At 48.7% G+C, this 20,166-nt stretch overlaps 1 long non-coding RNA gene across 6 annotated transcripts in view; it reads left to right on the top strand.

Moving 5' to 3' along the window:
* The first annotated feature begins 15,893 nt into the window (after positions 1-15,893).
* LOC123385903 overlaps positions 15,894-20,166 on the top strand; it is a 126,739-nt gene continuing 122,466 nt past the window's right edge. For all 6 annotated transcript variants that reach the window (XR_006599160.1, XR_006599158.1, XR_006599163.1 and 3 more), the window contains exons 1-2: positions 15,894-16,194; positions 18,161-18,333. This is a non-coding gene — a long non-coding RNA (uncharacterized LOC123385903). The remainder of the gene's footprint in view (positions 16,195-18,160; positions 18,334-20,166) is intronic.

Raw genomic sequence — 20,166 nt, 5'->3', positions numbered from 1 at the left:
AAGATCTCGTTTCCTGCCATAACTTGGGGCTGTATCGTTTTTCTGCTCATCTAAAGGGGGCAGCAGAACATACACTGCCTACCCCAAAAGGTGCGGGGAGATAAATGGCAAAGACAAGATGTCACACAGGGGCTGACTTCACTCTGATGACAGGCCAGCCCCTCCCGAGAACCAGTGCCTGAGAGCTGCCTGGCATCCTGTGCGTGGGCTGGGCTGCTATAACAAACTGCCATAACCTAGGTGGCTTCAACAATAGTCATTTATTTCTCCCAGTTCCGAAGGCTCAGAAATCCAAGATCAAGGTGCTGCCAGGTCTGCTTCCTTGTGACAGCTCTCTTCCTGCGGATTGCCACATTTTCATCGTAGCCTCACAGGGCAGAAAGAGAAAGGGCTCTGGTCTCTTCCTCTTCTTTTTTATAATGTTTTTGTTTGTTTTTTTCTTTAATGTTTCTTAATGTTTATTTTTGAGAGAGAGCGGAAGTCGGGGAGGGGCAGACAGAGAGGGAGACACAGAATCCGAAGCAGGCTCCGGGCTCTGAGCTATTAGCACAGAGCCCAATGTGAGGTTCGAACTCATGACCCATGAGATCGTGACCTGAGCTGATGTCAGATGCTCAACCAACTGAGCCACCCAGGCGTCCCTGGTAGAAGCTCTTCTTCTAAGGGCACTGACCTCATCATGGCAAAGCTCACCCTCATGACATCACCTGAACCAAATTACCTCCTGAAGACCCCCACCTCCTACCATCACCGACTGAATGGGGGGGTAGGGGGGTAGGGCTTCACCGACTGAATGGAGATGGGGGAGGGGACACATTCAGTCTGTAGACCTTAGAAACCCTTCTTGGAAAGAAGGAGGTAATGAACTGCTCACTGGTCAGTGAAGGCAATGGGTCCTAAACTGCCTCATGGCCCTAATGCACTCAGGCTCCTGGGACCTAAGAGCAGGCCCATCCAAAGACGCTAAGTGTAGTCTGTTAGTTTCTGCACAGGTGAGCTGGCTTGTCTGTCCAGGAAGGTCAAGGACCTTCTTCACCCTCTTACCTTTTCCAGATTAATCCATATGCCTGAGTAAAAGAGAAGTCAACCCTGAATACTAGGCTTCATTGTTTTTTTCTTTTTCTAAATGAAAGACTGAACAAGAAGAACTTGGGGGCCAACTTGAATATACAGACTTAAGACTACAGATGGATAAGTCAAGTACTACTGATGATGTTTAACTTACATACAACAAATTTGAAAACCACAGGTCACATAAAATAACAGATTGCTTTTTTCCTCTCTTGGATTTCATGAAACAGTTTTGTTTTAACTCCGCAGGCTCATCTTCAGCATCATGTCTTCAACGCTAGAGCTACTTTCTGAGTCCTTACCACGGTTTCCAAGAGCCCATCACCTTTACTCGCTACATTGTTTGAAATCAGGCACTTTGGGGGCACCTGAGTGGCTTAGTCGGTTGGGTGTCCAACTCTTGGTTCTCACGGGTCATGAGTTCGAGCCGCACATCGGGCTCTCTGCTGTCAGCACAGAGCCCCCTTTCTCCCACTCTCTCTCTCTCTCAAAAGTAAATAAACGTTAAAAAAAAAGAGAGAGAGAAAGCACTTTGTGAATTCATGTTTCTTGTCACTGGAAATTTACTCTGAGTCATGAGTACCCACTTACACAACCCAGTGTAAAACAAACTTTCTAAGCTTCCAGTACGAGTATATATACGATCTCTATAACAAAACCACTCACAGTCCCATTGTGATCAATGATCTTTAAAAAGTTTGCACGGATACCCAGGGCTCGAATCTGTGAAGTCCTTGCCCCAGGGGAAATTAGTACTTTTCTATTCATTTCTTGGCTTCCTCTTTAACCAAATTCTGTCTGTGAATCCTTACCAATCTAAAAATAACATTGACTGAGTTCCTTTGAGGACTTTGTATATATTCTCCAGATAGTATTTTGTTATTCAAAAATACAAGCATTAAGAGAAAACCCTGTAGCTGAGAGCTTATCTAAGGCCACTCGCTCTTTTCTGAAGGATAATTTTAGGGAAGTGGTATATCAACAGTACCTTTGGTAAAAGTGATACTGTCTAATTACTATTTCCTTCCAGGAGGATTGATGCTAGAATTCCCTGGATGCCATTAAGGTCTTTCAGAGGGCAGCTTCCCAGGGTACCTAACTTCTTGACTGATACATATTCTGTCACTGCTGAGATCCTCAGTTCAGTCTCTAGCCCATTCAATGGCTAAAGAATGTGTTTCTATTTAACAGAGGCAAACGAGACCCACCTGAGCTGGAGAATTTATCTTTCTGCAATATTATTGGACTATGCAAAACTGTATAAGAATCAGTTTCTGAAGTTCCAGGCACAGAAATATCTCTGCTTGGCAGGCCATAGTTTTAAGATTCTGACAACAACTCGGATGTGGGCTTCCCCCCCCCCCCCCCCAACCAATTCTGTGACACCAGCCAGGTGTCCTACAATTCAACTCAATGCTGACTCCATTACTGGGAGATAGCATCAGACGCCACAAGTGAGGTAGGGGTTCAGTCCTACAAGACCGGCCCCTCCTCGACTTCAGACACCAATTGCAAATCCAGATTCAGATTATCATCTGTGCCTCTGATTGGCTATAGCTCAGAGGTTCCCATGACCCCCTCTTTGGGTTCATTTAATTTGCTAGAGTGGCTCACAGAACTCAGAGGAACATTTCACTTACTAGTTTCCCAGTTTATTATAAAAGAATACAATTCAGGGGGCACCTCTGTGGCTCAGTAGGCTGAGTGTCCCGACTTTGGCTCAAGTCATGATCTTGCAGTTTGTGAGTTCGAGCCCCACATCAGGCTTGCTGCTCTCAGTGCATAGCCTGCTTCAGATCTTCTGTCCCCTTCTCTCTCTGTCCCTCCCCCGCTCACACTCTTTCTCAAAAATAAACAAAACATTAAAAAAAAATTTTTTTTAAGAATATAATTCAGAAACAGCCAGATGGAAGAAATACACAGGACAAGGTACAGGGTAGGAAGATCAGCTTCTGGGCTGTCTGAGCATGCCACTGTTCTAAATCTCCATGTGTTCATCAACCCTGAAGCTCTCAGAACTCCATCCTTTTGGGTTTTTATGGAAACGTCAGTACGTAGGCATGGTTCATTAAATCATTGGCAATTGGGGCGATTGAACTCAATCTCCAGCCTCTCTTTCCTCCCAAGGTCAGGGGTGGGACTGAAAGTTCTAACTCTCCAATCACAGGCTTGGTTACCCAGGCAACCAGCCCCCATCCTTAGAATATCTAGAGACTTTCCAAAAGTCTCTCATTAGCATAACAAAAGACACCTTTCTGGCTCTCCTCACAGGAAATCCCAAGGGTTTTAGGAGCTCTGTGCCAGGAACAGGCATGAAGACCAAATATATGTTTCTTATTATAAATCACAATAGCACATATTACTTACAGAATTTTTACATAATCCTGGAAAGAAAAGCTCTCTTAATTGGAAGGTTATGGGTACAATAATAACAAGGACAATTTCTCTTTATCAAGTACCTTCTTCTATTGAGTACTTATTTGTGTGGCATACATTATGCAAAGAATCTTAAATGCAGTATATTGTTTATTTTCTTTTTCTAGCATCTTACATTGAAATGTTAATTTATTTATTTTCATTCTTGTTTTTCCAGTAAGGTGGTTTAAGGCTATACATTTACCTCTAGGTGCTGTTTTATCTGTACCTCACAAGTCTTGTTATTTAGTCCTTCCATGTCTAAGTATTTCATAACTTTTATTAAGACTTTCTCTTTAATCCAAAATACATTTAGGGGTATGTTGTTTCTAATTTACTAGCATTGTGGATAGAAATTATAATTTGTACACTATAAATTATTTAAAATTTGTTGAGTCTTCCTTTGCTAAAATAGTCAACTTGCTTGAAAAGGGTATGTGTTCTCTGTTCAGATGAAGGCTTCCATACATTTATACTGGATCAAGTTTACTAAATTAGCTCTTCGAATCTTACATGTTTTTTGGTTGCTTGATCTATCAAGTCCTGATAAAAGTATATCAAAAATACTTTACTATAAATATGAATTAATCAACTTCTCTTTGTAATTTACTCATGTTAAGTGCATACAAATTCACACTTGTTATATATTCCTAATGGGATGTAGCTTTTATAATTATGTATTATCTTTGTATATTCCTAATAATGCTTTGCTCTTACATTTTATTTGGTCTCATATAAATATTGCTAGACACATATATTGGTTTCCGGGAGCTGCCATAACAAATTCCACAAACTGGGTGGCTTAAACCAGCAGAAATTAACTCTCTCATAGGTCTGGGGACAAAATGTCGGAAATCAAGGTGTTGAGAGGGCTATGGTCCCTCCAAATCCTGTAAGCGAGAATCCTTCCTTGTCTCTTCCAGCTTCTGGTAGTTCTCAGCATTCTTTGGCCGGCGCTGTAACTCCAGTCTCTGCCTCCACTGCCATGTGGCTATCTTCCCATGTGTCTGTGTGTCTCTTCCCTTGTTATAAGGACACCAGTCACATTGGATTAAGGGTCCACCCTACTCCAGTCTGACCTCATCTTCGCTAATTACATCTGCAATGACTCTCTCCAAATAAGGTCACATTCTGAGGTAGTAGCGGTTAGGACTTAAACATATTATCTGGGGGCACACAACTCAACCCATAACAATATTTCTGGCTTCCACTGGATGGGTATATCTTTTTCCAACATTGATTTTCAATCTTCTCTGTGGTTCTGCTTTAGGTATACCACATAAATTTGTTCATTTGTATAACCTAATAGTCTTTTGATGGGTAATCTGTTTACATTTATTACAACAACTAATATATTTTAACTCATTTCTGCCATATCGTGTTTTCTATTTACCACCCCATTTTTTGCTTCATTTTTTTTTTTTGTCTCCTTCCAGTTGTCTTAACCTAGACGTCCCCCCCACCCCCGCCCCAAAGCAGAGTCTGAGATAAGGGCCTCTCTGCAGCTTGTTTATTTTAGGAAATGATTCAAGGAATAAGAACAGAGGAGGTGTCTGGGAAGGAAAAAACAAAAATGAAGAGAAAGCTAATCACCACCACAGGCAAATGGGACCCCATCCCACTTGGGACCGTGGGACGAGGTATTCAGAATACATCTCAAGGCTTGCCCACAGAGGTCTTAATAATGTTTTTTGAATGTGGCTGTGTCATTTTCACTTTCTCTCTCTGTATCATAAATCATTGGTGTGTGTTTGGAGCAGAGGGTATTCCTCACAGGAGAGCCACTATCTTGGCTGTCTGTCATTTGACTTTCACACCATCCTGTGAGGCACTTTACCATCTCTGTTTCAGAAATGGGGAAATTGAGGCCCAGAAAGGTGAAATAACTTGCCTGAAGTCATGCAGCTAAAAAGGTATGGAGCCAGAGCGCAGACTCTGGTCTGTTTGATTCCATAGCCATTTCTCTTAACCATAAGCTCTGTCCCCTGATGTGGCCCTGGGTGTGCCCCGAGGCTAGCTCACATCTACTTGAGTTTCAGTGCCATTTGCCTCAATCTCATCAGTCCTCACATGGGGTACAACTTTTCCACAAAGAGGAACAATGACACAACCAGGCTACTAAATGGTCTCTGTGTGGGTTTGAACCCATCTCTGTCCAAACGGGAATATTCTGGAGACCCTGAAAATTACAGAAGCCAAGAGATTTGTTAACCTTTATTCCAAGAAGGACTTTTGTTTTTGTTTTTATTTTTGTTTGTTTTGGCCCACAACTCTATCTACTCTCCAAAGAGTATGGATTTCTAAGTAAATCAGGTAATTATTGACTAAGGCAGGGGCTACTGTGATTGAGAAATTAACCATGTCTGTTTTTCTTCTGCAGGCTCACTGGAAAAGAATGTGAGGTATTTTCCCCTCTTCCTCTCCAGAGGCCCTGGTGTTTTGTAGGGCTGGGCTTCTCTTGCCCCAGGAGCAAGTTAGAGGCCTTTCTTAGATTTTCTAAGGGTCTGGAGACTTAACACTAATTCATAGAGATGCAGAAGGCTGGGGAAGGGCCAGCCCTCAGAAGTCATTGAGGGCTGGCAGGATGCTTGAGTGCTGGGCCTCCATGGGGCACCCTGGAGGTGGCAGGGTTTTTGGTTAGTGACTAAGATGGGGGAGGAAGATGGTTAGGGACTGAACAACCCCTATGGCCTTTGATTTGGGGGGATGCTGGGAGCAGCATCAGGGTTTAGCTGGTCCCCCAGGACTTGGACATTGAGAAAGTCAGCATTGACCAGAATGAACCTGATGCCCTTCCTCGAGCTTCTGGAATCCTGAAGTTCTCAGGGTTCCACATAACAGGAGAGTGAAGGCCCTGAAAAGTGGCTGGGATTGAATTTTCTGAGGTCCTCATAGGTGGGGTCTTAACACGACTTCGTTTAATTTAGAAAATTCGTGAAATGTGTCATGGAACGCATTCCCAAGTGTCGTGGAACAATTTTTATCAGTTACGCTAATAATGACCAAAGCCTGAAGGAAATTTTTCTAACGTATTTGGTAGAACAGGTCTTACTTTTTTTAATCCTTTGGAAATGGTTGATCGATAATTGACAGGATATAACTATTCCAAGCCCTTCTTCTGGTAAAAATATCCTCTATCCTAGTAATTTAAATTCCAAATTACCTCCAGATGAAGCTTTAAAAACACCCTGTGATTAAATCCACACCAAATGGAGTTTTGTGGGAACCTTCACTGATTCTGAAGGCTGCCTGTGAGTTTTTGAAAAGCTGGGATCTGGACGTGGCCAGAAATGCGACTTGGGGCCCCCAAAACCCTCATCTGTATGACTCAGCCAGGGGCTGCCAGCCCTGGATACTTGCCCAGAGAACATTCTACTGGAAGAGTCTTAGGAGGAGGCACCAGGAAGTATCTCTGGAATCTCATGACCCTTTCTCACCTACCCTTATTAGACCAAAGAAGCAGAACTCAGGAGTGGGGGCCCCTGGGCAGAAGGCTGGGCCCAAGGGTTGGGAGGCAGCCAGTGCCATCGTCCGTGTGTCTGTGTGCCTGTGTCTGTGCGTCTCTAAGGCTGATGACTCCCAGACAGGCTGTATGTGTGTCTGCATGTCTCTGTGTCTGTATGTCTGTATCTCTGTATGTCTGTGTCTGTGTCAGCATATCTTCGTGGTGTCCATGCGTGTGTGTCTGCATGCGTGTCCGTGGCACAGAGAGGGGGTCAGGGACACATCAAGCCAAGTGTTAGTTTTCTAAGCAACGTGGGTCACAGGACAGGTGGCCCAACTTCTCAGCCGGGAAGCCACCTCGGGATGTGCGGACCACCTGCAGCCCAGCCAGTGGCTGTGGGCAGGGAAAGCAGGGAGGACTAGCCTGGAACTTCTGCGTGGCTAAACCGGGGGTGGGGGCGGAGAAGGTGAAGGGAGACGGGTGAGGGCTGAGTGGACCAACAAGGGGCTGGGGAGGCCCCGGAGCCACAGGGGAGCTAGGACCGCCATTTTCCACAAGAGAAGCTGAGCTTCAGGGGTGTGCGCAGGCCCAATGCCAGCCGGCCGCTATTCCCCTGTCCCCCAGCCACAGGTTCCCTCCTTCCTGGTCCTGCTGGGAACTCCCATCAGCCACTGGGAATAATGGGGAGAGCACTTTTGTTTTCCACTAACTGCTTTGGTGAGGCACAGGGCTGGGCACTTTCCACTCGTGATCTCAATGTGCTGGCGACCTGTGCTTTGTTGTCCCCCAGTCTTGAAGATGAAGACCCTGCGGCCCAGAGGGGGTAGGTGGGTTGCTCAAGGGAATAGATGAGTGTCAGAGATGGGGTGGACCCACGTGTGCTGAAAGCCAGAGTCGAGGTCTCTCACCGGACAGCCCACTACCTCTGAACTGCCTCCTCTCCGCATCTGGACGCACACGCTCTCGCACACACGGTAGGGCCCGTTTATAAAAGACGACAGCCCAGCCCGCCAGGGTGTCCACCTGATGGTAGTCTCTGTTTAGGATGCACGCACACAATAACAACAACAACAACAACGCAACTTTAGACCTGGGGAAACTTAGCCATTCTTTTACACCCCTCTCTTCTTTATGGGTATGGGGAAAAAAAGCCTCTAATTAGCATAGGGTTAAGACCATGAACTTGGGAATAGGACAGCCTGAAATTTAAATTTCCATTTATTAGTTCTGTGACCCTGGACGAGTCACTCACCTGCTTTAAGCTCCACTTTCTTCATCTGAAAAATGGGATAACGCTATTTACCTCATTTGCTGTCGTGTGCGTTGAGTGAGGCAATGGTACCTACGCATAGCATCTGGCAGCCAGTAATCACTCAATAATTAGAAGCTGTAACTATTTCTGACAACAATGGTGGTAGCAACAAAACTACCCAAAGTCTCTGGATCATCGCAAAAAAACAAGGTGAACTGATTCGATGTAGGAACAAGGACGTGACATCCATGTTGTTGACAAAATCAGAGAGAAAGAGGAGGCGAGCAGCCTGCTGACTGGCCTGGAAGAGGAAGGGGACAGGTATCAGGGACCCCTAAACCTTGAGATGCAAAGTCCTGGCATTGCTCTGGATGGATGTCCTGATTTGCACCTCTTCTGCTCTCAGAGTTTTAATGGGGCACACCGAGTGCTGTGCATTGACATAGATAGGACAAGTGTGACCCACAATAGGGGCTGGAAGCCAACACCGGGAAGGAAAGCAACTGGCGCCAGGTGCTAGAGTGTGTCTGCTCTTTGTCCCAGCACCTGTCAGCTGGGAATTCTGGACGTCATCAGTGCAATGGAGTGTGGCCAGCCCAGAGCGAAGACCCTACTCTGGACCAGCAGTGGCTTCGTTAACACCAGCGTGTCTCAAGGGGGAGGCATTTTTTAGGGGCTTTATTGATTCCTGAACGTTGTAAAAAAGTATATTAAAACAACGTAGAGAAAGTATGAAAGCAAAACAGTAATATGGATATATATATATATATATATATATATATATAAACTTTTTATTATGGAAGTTTTCAAACATACACAACAGTAGCACTAATAACACGGTGAATCGCCACGGGTTCATGACCTGCCTTCTGCAACTGAGTAGCGTGTGTGGGAGAGTGCCGGTTCGAGCAACATGGCTTTAACATCTTTGCAGTGTGTTAATGAGCTCCAGGGATTCCATAATACAAATGTATCAAATCCCCTGATTTTCATCCCCATCTCCTTCCCCAACTGCCTGGAGCACCAATCTGAGGGAAGTATGAAAAAGGTAAGTTACTTTACCCCCAATACAGGAAGCTCAACAGGACGCTCAACTAGTTCCTAAAACATAGGAGGGGTTCTAAAGAGTTGAAGTGATAATCATCATCATCATCATCATCATGGCAGAATAAGAGCTCGTGCTTATTGAGCACCGACTATGTGCTTGCTCCCTGAATTCTCACACTGGGCCCGCATCCTATCTTCATTCCTGTTTTACCAAAGAGGAAACGGGCCACAAAGAAGCGCAGCCACTTGCCGAACTTCACGCGGTTAGAGGCAGGGCAAGGACCTAGACGCGAGCATTGTGACTCCAGAGCCTGTCTTCTTAACCAGCATATGGGGTGGGGGTGGGGCGGGTGGTGGAGGAGGGGGGTCCAGATCAGGTGACCCCTGAAACAAAGCCTGACACAGGCAAAATGATTCCCGCTGGAAAAAATGAGGATGGAGAGAAAGTCACTGGTACCGAACTCGGAACTCACGGCTACAGGGCCAGGCACCTGCTGTTTCCCTATGACGTCCTCACAAACCCCTCCACAGAGCCCGGAGCCTTCGCTGGGAGATGACATTAGCATTCTTCCTGCATGAGGAGCCCTCCTGGTTTCCTCAAGCCAGGCCTCGGGTGGAATTCGTATTTTGAAAAAAAAATAAATGCCTTATGTGTAAAGATGCGTAGAAAAAAGTCAGAAAAATATCCACCAAAGATCAACAAGTGCTTATCTTCACGCACTCACAGTAGAAGGGTCTGGAGAATTAGAGGGGGTCAATCTCAATTTTCTCATTTCTCTACAAGGAATTGTTGGTGTTACGGGGAGTAAAGGAAGGAAAGAAGGGGGAAGAGGAAAAAAGAAGAGAAAGGGATACTTCTCAAGCTGCCCTCCGCAGTCTGGGGCTGGGCTGGGCTGGGCAGGAGGGCAGCAGGTGGAGAGGCTGGGAGCATCCGGCAACAAGAGCCAGGCAGCTCCGGGCGACGGTAGGCTCAGGTTAGGCCCGGACTGGCTTTAAAGGTCATGGTACACGAGTAGACACGTCCTCATAGGACCTGTTGGTGCCCAAAGGTACAGCAAGTCAGCGTGTGTAAAAATACGCCATGCGACCCGGCTCTGGTTTCTGGAAGGGTCTGCCGGGGTGGGAAGCAGCCACACTCGAAGCCTCCAGGCCCACGCTCATTTGGCAGGTCCTCCCAGGGCCGAGCTGTTTGTTCTCTAACGCTGCGTCTTTGGGATTAAAAATAACCCTGGGGCTTGGCCGTGTTCTCCCTGCCCTAGGGGCAGAGATGGGCTACACTCCCCGTGTGGGCATTTCTAGGCAGGACTGTGCTTTCACCCACCATGTCACCCCCGCCCACCTAGCCACCCATCGTGAGCCCTTGATGAAAAGGGGAAGAAAGAAAAGGATTTGCTGTGTCTACCAGGTAGGAAAGTAACGGAACCTCCCCAGGGCAGTGGCTCCGACGCCACTTAAAATAGCAACGGAGCTGTCTCAAGAGAAAAGCGACAGGCCCTTTATGGACGTTAAATGCCAGACAAATATAAGTCCTGCTGCAGCATGAGGAGGACGTGAAGAGCGCCACAAGCCTGGCTGGCCCCCAACTGTGTATACAAGTAAAAAATCCCACCATTAAAATTATTCCTAGCAGACTAAAAGGTGGTGTTCCCAAAGTCCCCTGTTAAAACGTCGGGGAAGGTTGGTTCTGGTGACTACGGGTAAGACCACTTTCCGTTGGAGAGATGATGGTAACTTAAAAGTCTTACACATACAGGGCCTCACTCCATTCTGATCCTTATTCCCGTGGGTGCGGATTCACAGGTGAGTAGAGCTCACCTCCTTGCAGCGGGGAGAGCCTCGGAGAGGCGAGGGCAGTTGTGGAGCCGAGGCTGTGGTTGGAACCATTGCTCCCCCAGCAGCCTCTGGAGGGGGCTGCGGGGACAGGGGCTTCGAAGCCAAGGACACACCTCCCGGCCTCCCAGTTTCACCTGGGGCCATCCCGCTTCGCAGACAATAGGGGAGAGGCAGTGCTGGAGCAACCCATCCTACGGTTTGGGGTGACAAAAAGGGTTCACCTGGGGTTCCAACTGCAATTGTTTTGTGATGCTGCCGGAAGCAATGTGTTGAGAAACAGGGTGTGGTAGGTCGTTGTCTCTGCCACCGGGGCCAGACCTGGGCACGGGGAGGCACGCCTTTCAAGCGCTGGCCATCCCCGCCTTGTGCCCACCTGGAACCCCACAGTCAGGGAAATGATGGCAGTGGCCCCACAGGGGAGCCGAGCGGGGGAGGACCGGACCACAACCAAACACTTCTGGCCTTGATACCAAGACAACAGCTCAGGCAACCAGACAGGGTCAGCTTTCCCATGGGTGCAGTGAAGTCACAGAGCCCATCCAATGCCCATGGAGAGACCTAGGAGAAAACTGAGGGAAAGGCGTTAGAAGCAAGGTATGACATGGGTCAAGAAAGCAGCCGGGACTTCATAGCCGTGTCCCTCTTCGGTCACTGATGTTCTCCATAGAATCGATGTGGAGAAGGAATGGGATATACAAGATGGGGAGAAAATGCTCCAAATGATGAATCCGAAGGCACCCCTTGGGATGAGGGGGAGGGCTCCCCGTGCTCTTGGGAGATGGCCGTCCTGGCCCCTGAGAGTTTCCCAAAGGCCAGACGGGGAGAAAGAATAACTCTTAGGTGGATAGGACAGCTCCCAGAGCCCCAGAACTTGGGGTTCTCATGGGAAAACCAGGAGGCTGAGCAGCAGCACGTGTGGCCTAGAAGTCTCTCCGCCCTCACGCTAACAGTTGTTCCCTGTGCGTCCCTGGCCCGGCCTGGCTTCCTGCCCTCCTTCCCCAGCAGGGGCCCCTGCGACTTCATGACACCTCTTGCCTCCCTTGATTTCCTTCCTCAAGCCCCCTTACTCACTCCCTCATCCCCTAAACATGCTGCCTTCAGCTCCTTTTTTATTGTGAAGATCAAGCCAGAATCCCCTTGGCTCTCCTCTTTTCCTCTATGTCTCTCCATTCACCTTCTCCATCCTGCAGCTGCAGTGGGAGGTTGTCCCCTCTGTCCCAAGGAGAGCACCCCTCCACCTGCGTCTTCCATCCCATCTACCTGATGTTCCCTCCTTCAGGATTTTCCAGCTCTTTCTCAACAAAGACACTAGCCTGCTGCACTGGGCTCCATGACAGACCGTAGCCTTGCACCTGGGGCCTTCGGAGCCACCTGCCAACACCTCCCTTCCCTTCATTGCCAAATACAGCATGTCTCTGGCTTGGTAGGCTGGTTGGCTGCTTGTTTGCTTGCTTGATTGATTGTTGCAAAAGCCACCTCCACCTTCCCGCCCCAACTGCCCTGACTCTGCCTTGCAGCCCCAGCACAAAGGGTTCCTTATCATGGAGCCCTGGGCTCTGGCAGGCCCCGGAGGCTCTCCCCTCCAGCCCACACACGACTCACCTGCCTTTTCCCCATGGTTCCCATGCCTCGCGTGACCTCAGGCACCCAGGTGTTCCTGGAATTCTGAGCATGACTCAGAACGGACAACTAAGCCTCTGTTTCCTGGGTCAGATGGTGATAATAACGCCTGCCTCACAGGGTTAAGGTAAAGAGAAAATAGGATAATAAGTGTAAAATGCCTAGCCTAATGCTAAATAATATTAAGTATTCAATAGAGAATAATTAGTAATTATCTTAGAAAGTGTGGGGCTCCTGGGTGGCTCAGTCGGTTGAGCGTCCAACTTCGGCTCATGTCATGGTCTCGTGGTCCGTGAGTTCGAGACCCGTGTCGGGCTCTGTGCTGACAGCTCAGAGCCTGGAGCCTGCTTCGGATTCTGGGTCTCCCTCTTTCTCTATCCCTCCCCTACTCACACACACACACTCTCTCTCTCAAAAAATAAACATCAAAAAAATTAAAAAAAAAAAAGAAAGTTAATACATACCTCTGATTACGGGCAGCTCAGTATCTCATTAGGTAGCCAGCTCACTGCTGGACATCACTGTGATGTCGAGAACATTTTCTCTTATTTCTTTAATAGATACTGACATAACGTAAAGTATGTTCAAAGCAGTCTCTTAAGCGCTTTACAAATTTTAATTATTTTAACCCTTATGACAACACTATGAGGTATCTCTGTTTTACAGGTAGGGGAACGAAAGCACAGAGAGATTAAGTAACATGACCGAGGTCACAGAGCTGATGAGTGGCAGAGCCAGGAGTTGAACCCAGGCAGTCTGACTCCAGAATTCTAGTTTTACTCTATACACAGCCATCTATTAGGTTGAGTATAATTAAAAGGATGTCACTTAACACCTGCTCATGGGAGTGCCCTGAAGTAACACAGAACAGTCCCCATAGTGATTTCATTAAAGTCCAGGCACTACATCTTACTTATCTTTGTTTTTTCATTCATTCATTAAGAAAGCACTTACGGGATATCTAGTGTGTACCCGGCGGTATGATGCCCTGAGGCCCAGACAGGCATGGCCCCCGATGTCACATTGCTGCTAGTGCCTTTCAGCAGCTAACAGTGAAGTTCTAAGGACTAGAGTGGACTTAGTCTCTGCATAAAAGCCCCCAGTTCTTGGCGGTCCTAGGGATCCCTTTCCCCAGAGAGGTTATGGCAGGAACACAAAGTTCCACTAGAAGGCGCTGTTCAGTAGAGATGCCATGAAGACTCACTTCCACGCAAGAAGGTGATGTTTGAAGGGTGGTGTCGGGGCTGTTTTGGGAATCCTGGAGGGTTTTAGAGACGGAGGGAATCACTTGCATTTTACCAGAGAGATCCTCGAGCAGAGCCAAGTCCCCTGAGTCCAACACGCTGGTGGCCACAGCCATCTTGCTGGGTCCTGATGGGAACTTCTTGGGAGACACTGGACTCCCCCCTCGGTTCCTGACCAGCCAGCCCAGCGATGGCCCCTCCCTCTCCATGCCTGCCCAGAGGGCACCCCCTTCCCCGTCCCTAAAGTTTGTTACCCAAGGCTGAGAAAAAGGTCTCGGGGAAGAAACAACTGGCTTCAGGCTTGGCGAATCTTGGGATAAAGGGGCAATATGAACCAGTATGAGTAAGACTCATTGAGCTGAACTTAAGGCGGAATAGAGCTCCCATAATCCAGGAAGCTTGACTCCCGTCCTGGGGTTACTTTCTTATTATAAGGACAGAGCATATTCCTCAACATCAATTTCAAACTGGGCCTGATCCCTTGGCATGGCTGCAGGATTCTTCACGGTCTGACCCGGAACCTTCCAGACTTCATCTACTCCTACACTCTTCTTTCCTGCTGCTCCCATCACACTGGTGCCCTCGAGTTCCCAGGAGGAGCCCAGGCCCTTCCTGACCATTCCTCCTGCCAAGGAGACTCCTCTCCCAGATCTCAGGGTGCCTGTTTCTTCTCATCATCCGAGTTCCTGCTCAGATTTTACTCCCTCAGAGATGTCTTCTCTAAACACCCTGTCTAAACTACTACCAGATCCAGCCACCTCTATTCCCTTGTCTTGGTTTATGTTCTTCAAAGTGTTAAAGTATAGCCTTTAAAAGTGAAAATCATGGCACACACACAAAAATACAAGAGACACTGGGACGCCTGAGTGGCTCCGTCGGTTAAGCGTCCGACTTCGGCTCAGGTCATGATCTCAAGGTTCGTGAGTTCAAGCCCCACGTGGGGCTCTGTGCTGACAGCTCAGAGCCCGGAGCCTGCTTCAGATTCTGTGTAGTCAAAAGTTATCCTTGGAGACAAAGTAGAAGTTACTAGGGGCTGGGGCAAGGGGAATGGGGAGTTATTGTTTAATGGGACAGAGGTTCAGTGTGGGATGATGAAAAAGTTCTGGAGATGGATGGTGGCGATGGTTGCACAATGTGAGCATAGTTAATGCCACTGAGCCATCCCTCCAAACATGGTGAAAATGGTAAATTTTATGTTATGTGTACTTTACCACAATAAAAGTATATGATCATAATAGCAGCCTCTTGTCAAGGGCTTGTTCTCGGCCAATACTCCTCTGAGCACCATTGTACCTAAGTCCTGTACTTGCCCACAACTCTATGCAGTGGGCATTTTCCCCTATTTTCATATTCTATGCAAAAGAATGAGGTAAAGAGAAGTTAAACAACTTGCTCCAAGCTGCACACCTAGTTAATGGTAGAGCTGGGATTTGAGGCCAGATTGTGCCCCTCACCATGGGTACGTTTATGGTCCAGGTTATCCGTACTGTGTGATTTTCCAAGAAGGAGCACTCTTCTTGTCTAGAGAAGTCAAGGAAGTCTTCCTGGAGGAGGTGGAATATGATCCAGAAACTATCACACAGAGTTACCAGATGGATTTGCCCTCTGCTGTGGTTGCTATGCTGGACTCATTCCTGACTCCAGCTCACTGACACCAGGGCCCTTTCCCTGAAGCCCAGAACCTACCAAAAGTAGTGACTGTGTTGTGGTGGGGGGGGGGGGAGGGGCGGCACGATATAGGCACAGCCTGTGCCTCCTCCTCTTGCTTCTCATTTAGGCATAACGAGCAGACCTCGCCGAACGGAGTGGCCAGCTATGCTGGGGTCACCTGCGTTCAAGACGTGGCCACCACTTCCATTCCCTACAGCTGCGTAATGAGATTGCCGGGCCCCAAGGGCCGGGGTCCGGCAGGCAGCACTTAAATACTTTATTAGTCAGACAATGCCCTGCACCTGGTCCAGCCCAGCAGCCCAGCAGCCCCGCACCTGCTTCCAGGGCCTGAGCGAGAAATGTAGGCATGCGCTCATGAGCGTGGGTTTGTTCTTCTCTTTCCGACCCAAGCCAAGGAGGCGAGTTCACGGCAGATGGCTCCAAGTTGGAGCTCTCAAAATATTTACGCAGCACTGCAGCTGTTGGACTTCACAGACCCGCCCCTGGAGCCTGAGGCCGACAGGTCCAGCCCATGGAGAATGCTGGCTAGTCTGAGCCCCAAGCACCCATTTTAGATCCAGAGGAAAGGAGGGTAGGAGCCTGGCTTTAATTGCAAGGTATGTGGTATTTCTATGTTCCCGAAGGGGAGGGATGTTCCATCCGAAAATATGACACCTTCTCAGCTGCTCCAACCCCCACGGGGGCAGGTCGCCTGACACAGGGGCTCCCTGAGCACCCACCATTCGCCGTAGGGCTGGAGAGGGCCTCTTTTGGCCAGGTGGACAAGGATTCTCCAGGGATTGAGAGGGATGATCTCAGAGCTCCCACAAGATCTTAAGGAAGACTGTTGACCAAGCAGTTTCCCTGAGGCAGAGTTTGTAAAATGAAATAATATTTGTGGGTCATACAATGACTCTTTCTCTCGAGTAAAAATAATGAAGCTGGCAAAGACGAACGCCATTGTCTACCAATTCTGTTTGCTTAACAGGAGGCAAATCTGCCTTTGGGGAGATTGAAAGCATTTTATTACAAGAGCAACCATGCAATCCCTCCATCTATGGCAGCCTGTGGTGGCGCTTTGTGTCCTGTATGGCCACAGTGCCCACAGGAGCCTGCAGGACACGGGACCCCTTAACAGGTGCAGGAACGGAAGCTGGTGCAGGGCTCCCACTAGGTCGTGTAGATGGTCAGTGACAGTCCCGGGGATGGGGAAGGGTGTTATGGCCATTACAGGTTAGTCCCCGCGTTTTATCCCTCACTTTCTCTCCTCTGGGATAGTAAGCCATCACTTCCTCAATTTTGCACGTTAAGAAACTGAGTCACAAAGTCAGTGTCCTTATTGGCTTCTTTGGAACAGGAAACCAGCCCGTGTCCTTCCTCTTCACTCTCTCTTCTTTAGGGTCACAGGAGAAATGGCTATTTGCCCTGCCTGTTGTGCCCTCCCACCCCCATCAGGGACCAGCTGGTTGGTGGTTCATTGGAAAGCATGGAGCTGGGTTTGTAGGAAAATTCCCAGGAAGCACTCCAGTAAGATGGAGACAAGTGGGGAGAGGGAGAATGTCTTTTTGCCACTGGAAATCCCAAGGAGGCTGGGGCCAAGAGAGGGAGGAGTGTCTAGGGCTGGTCTCCAGACCACCAGGATTTTGGCCGAGCCGCTCTGAGCTGACAAAGCCATGGGCCTCATGCTCTGAGATGTAGCATCTCAGCCTACAGAACTCGGGGAGGTGCTTCTAGGGAGGAGGGGCCAACCAACAAGGCACGCAGCTCTGCTCTGGGCCAAGCCCAAAGCCTATGGGTGCTTAATATTCCCTGGGGAGCTCTTGCTGGGTCACTTGCAGCCCCAAGGACAGTGACATGAGTACTTGTAGGATGCCTGTCCTTTCCGCCAAGGCAGGCAAATGATAGACCTGAAATTTCCACTCACAGAACAAGCATTCAGGGCCAGCCATCGGTCTGTCTTTAGCCAGACTCTCCTCGGTCCAGACACTATGGCCCACGAGGGAATACGTACGCTGGTCTTGTACCCCAGTCCCCGTGGCCCCACTCTCTGTGCAGAGAGGTTCCTGGGTGCACATTCCTCCACCTGCTTGGTTCCCCCTCAGCCCCAGCTTCCCTCAGTTCTCAGAGCCTTAGTCCCAGAACTCAACGTTTCCCTCCAAGAGCAAAAAGCAAACACAACTGAGAAAGGGGTTTGTTGACTCTTGGGGTGAGGAGGTACATGTGCTCTAGAAAGCCAAGGTCAGGGGCGCCTGGGTGGCGCAGTCAGTTAAGCGTCCGACTTCAGCCAGGTCACGATCTCGCGGTCCGGGAGTTCGAGCCCCGCGTCAGGCTCTGGGCTGATGGCTCGGAGCCTGGAGCCTGTTTCCGATTCTGTGTCTCCCTCTCTCTCTGCCCCTCCCCCGTTCATGCTCTGTCTCTCTCTGTCCCAAGAATGAATAAAAAACGTTGAAAAAAAAAATTTAAAAAAAAAAAAAAAGAAAGCCAAGGTCAGAGGCAGGCAGGACCCCTCCGTTTGGTTAAATCATCTGCTGCCACTGTCCTGGCATTCTTAATCATTTTATCTTTCAATTTGTGTTTTGCAAGTGAAACCCGGGGAGTGCTCTTGAGCGGAGATGTGCGAGCAGAGGAGAGCCTGGCAGTATGCGTGCGGCTGTTCCTTGCTGTTCCACATGCCTAGAGCATTCCAGCCACCGCACCAGCACAGCATTCTGGGGGACAAAGCCTGGGAACCCAGTGAGAGTCAGTGTGAGTGCAAGGTAAGCATGTTCTGTTGATGACACTGAAAACCCCGAGAAGCCATGCTTTCCAATCGAATCAGAGCTCGACTTCAGATGCAAAAAGGAGCCGGTGATGTTCTAAGAAGCAGGAACATCTAGAGAGTTCTGTCATCTCCTTTCTCACTCGTGTTACTCCCCTGTATTAGCCAACCACTTATGCTGAGAACGAGTTGGTGATTTGGCGATTCCACATACAAACTGAGTATCTTCATTTGCCTGTAAGACCAGGATTGTACTATGTAAAGACTGGTAAAATTAACACTGATCCCTTAGTTTTTTAATTTTTCTTCACTTAGAATGACATTAAATAGCAAATTAAAAAAACTCAAGACGGTCAAGAAGTAGACAGTGGTCAAAAGGAAAATGTTTGTATTTCAGGGCCCCTTAATGGTACTTTTTCTGGCCTTTTGAGAAAGGGGTCCCTTGCTTCCATTTCGCGTGAGGCTTTGCAGTTTGTGTGTCTGGCTCTGGAGGCCAAGCTGGGGTCGAAGTCTCGTTTGGCACTGAGGCAACCTTGGGCAGCTCTTCAGTTCGAGTTCCGGTTTTCTGTCTGGAAAAGGCGGATAGTACTTCAGAGTTGTTGATAGCTGGGACAGCTACACGTTGTTGATCCCTTGGGCAGGACAGGGTGCTGTGCTACGTGTTTCACTGCTCTATCTTTCTTCTTCCTCAGAACACCCCCGCCAGTGGGTACGTTGTCCGCTTTGCTGCCCTTCTGTGGTATTTGGGCCCCAGCAGCCGCTCACACGTCTTTCTGGAACTGCACCCAGCTCTGATCTGGGGACAATCTCGGTCTTGTACAGATTGGTGGGGCTGTCTCCTATCCTTTCTTAGCCACAGGGCAGCCATGTGACCCCAAAGCTCACTAAGTGTGTCTACCAGATCTATATTTTGGAGAGGGCCTCATCTACCCTCTTATTGTATGCGACCTCAATTGGTTCTAGCTTCTGGGATCTCTGAGTAACTTGGTAGCCTGAAACTTCTGAGCCCCCCTTTCTGGGACAGTTTCCTTCATTCTGTGAGCTACCTACCACCAGCCCCCAAGTCTTCCTATGTTTAAGTGAACCAGAGTCTGTTTCAGATGCCCACAACCCAAAACCCCAAAATGCTTGCTCCTCCTAAGTTTCCAGATGGGGAATCCAGGCCCAGAGAGGTAAAGTAATTTGCTCAAAGCTCCACAGCAAGTGAGTAGCAGAGCCAGCATTTGAACCCAATAATCTCAGGATCCATAACTTTTACCCTCTTCTGTCCCTACAATGAGGTGCCCAATGGATGCACTCCATTATGTTAGCTCCCTTCCACCCACCGTGAGGCACTGGCTGCTGTTCCAGGCTCAGACCACAGATCCTCACTCTGTGGACCCCTCACAGGAGAGGCAGGAAGGGAATAGGGCAGGAGGCTCCAGGCCTGCACCCACCAGGGGAGGCCTTGCCTGAACTGAGTTGAATGGTATAGGTTCAGTTCTCTCTTTAGGGCACTAGGAGCCCTGGAGGAAGACAGAGCCCCCACTCTGCCCACCCTTGGGCTCCAGTGGGAGGTCAGGCCCTGCATGGGTAAGAAGAGAGTGTAGTCCTGTGGCTGCCTTGGATGAGGAAAGGCACAATCACCCGTCCCCCAGCCTCCCTGGCTGGATGCAAACAGGGGGACTCATCCTGGCCATGTGTGACTGACTTCTGGCCTGGCTGGTCTCACATCTCCTGCAGGAGGAAGTCTGGTGGTTTGTCTGCTACACGGAGCAAACCCTCATTTCTGCCTCCTCCCGCTCCCCACACGTATTTCCTTTGTTGCTCTCTACTCTCCTTGCTTTTATGG

This window comes from Felis catus, chromosome B3 (genome assembly GCF_018350175.1).
Source record: "Felis catus isolate Fca126 chromosome B3, F.catus_Fca126_mat1.0, whole genome shotgun sequence".
Lineage (NCBI taxonomy): Eukaryota > Metazoa > Chordata > Mammalia > Carnivora > Felidae > Felis > Felis catus.
Note: the sequence above shows the minus strand (reverse complement) of the source record. Positions and strands in the feature narration are given on the sequence as shown.